The sequence below is a fragment of the Pteronotus mesoamericanus genome, unplaced genomic scaffold (assembly GCF_021234165.1).
Source record: "Pteronotus mesoamericanus isolate MK-2021 breed Mesoamerican mustached bat unplaced genomic scaffold, CSHL_Meso_final contig_130, whole genome shotgun sequence".
Classification (NCBI taxonomy): Eukaryota; Metazoa; Chordata; class Mammalia; order Chiroptera; family Mormoopidae; genus Pteronotus; species Pteronotus mesoamericanus.
In genome coordinates, this window is record NW_026555060.1 from 3099301 (window position 1) to 3101136 (window position 1836).

Below are 1836 nucleotides of genomic sequence, written 5' to 3' on the forward strand. Positions count from 1 at the left end.
TTTATTGAGTACCTCCTATGGGCCAGGTCCCACTCTTGGCATTTCCCATGCAAGTCCTTATTTAACTATCACTGTGATCCTATGGAACTGGTGTTATTCCCATTTTACATTTAAGGAAACTGAGACTCAATGAGATTAAAAGAAATCCAATGGTTGTTTGTCTAATAAGTGGTGAAACGAGGCTTGGAGGCAGGTTTGTCTTTTTCCAATGCCTATACTTGATATTGGTCAAAAGCAATGTATTTAGCTCTTTGACTCTCCAACTTGTTAAGATTTTGGAAAGTGACTTTTTTAAAAGAGTGGAACACCTTTAGCAGTGTGTACCAACTTTGCTTAGTATTTTAACAAATTATTAACTCAAGATATTTGAATTTGGAGACAGAACTGAAATGTTCTTGAAGCACTAGAGCAGATTAAGTTATTTTAACAAAGTACAAATGAATGTGTAACAGTTACAAATAATATGGAATTTTCATTTTAAAGATACTTGTATTGTAAACATTGGAGTAAACAATCTCTAGATGAATTTAGTGTAAGTGTAACAAAGAAAATAGGTGTATAAAACTTTATTTTCAAATAAATCTTCAAAAAGAAAGAACATGTTTTAAATCTTCCAGCTAACTCAGAGTTGCATGGATTAAAATTTCAAGGGGAAAGTATTTTACTTTTATGATCTTAGCAGTAACAACATTGTAAGTCAAACTCATTGGTGTGTGTTCAGCATTTGTCTATGGTTCTCTGAACCTTAAGGATGTCTGAACTGAGACTAATATTCTCAAAAGGAAAAAAAATTCCAGGTATAAACTGAAACTTAACTACTGAGATTAAGAAATGTGGTTCAGATTTAAGCAGCAGCGGTTTTAACACCTACATAGTATCAGCTCGTTCAAGGTCTCTTGACTGATAAACTTGGGACAAGATTCAAACCCAGTTCATCTCACTTCAAAGCCCATGTTTCCCTACCACATTCTACTTTGTTACATGAATACAACTTTGTTTGCATTTACAAAAAAGCTCTAATTCCAAAACACCTATATGAAGGGGAATGGGGTACTTAGATGGTTTAACATACCAAAAAGATATTCAATTTTCCTGTGGAGAGTTTGATGGAAAAAGAAGAGTTATGTATAGATATGGAAAAAAATAAATGCCCATCTGTGGCTTGGCTTTTTCTTGAGCTCTTCCCATCCTGGGATGATAGCTTTGGTAGCATAACTATGGTAAAGATCTCTAGATGCTCCTCTGTTTGTTGAGTTCTCCCGTTGTTTCAGGAGCTGGTTGGAACTTAAATAAACAGCTTAACGGTTAATAGTCCCATTGAGTCTACATTTAGCTCTAGTGGGTAATAAAATATAATTTGTATTTATTTATGCTGTTTTGCTTTTCAGTTAAACTTTCCATTCCAGTCTGCTCTATTTCAAAGCAAGATTTCTTGAAACAAGATAATTAGCTCTTTTTTTTTCTACTTAATCCCATTTATTTCTTCTACTTACTATGCAAAGACTCAAAGAGTTACCTTTACAGTAGTGGTCACTTTGACTTTGTCTGCTGTTACCTCTGATAAAGAGAGTCCTAGGACATAATGCATCAAGGCCACATTGTGAGAGATTAACAACATTAACAAAGATCTTGGTTTCCTTATTAATGAATGATCCATTGTTTAAAAAAAAAGTGAGCACGTTTGCCCTGGTTGGTGTGGCTCAGTGGATTGAGTGCCAACCTGTTAACTGAAAGGTCACCAGTTCTATTCCTGGTCAGGGCACATGCATGAGTTGTGGGCCCGGTCCCCAGTTGGGGGCATATGAGAGGCAGATGATCAATGTTTCTCTCACACAT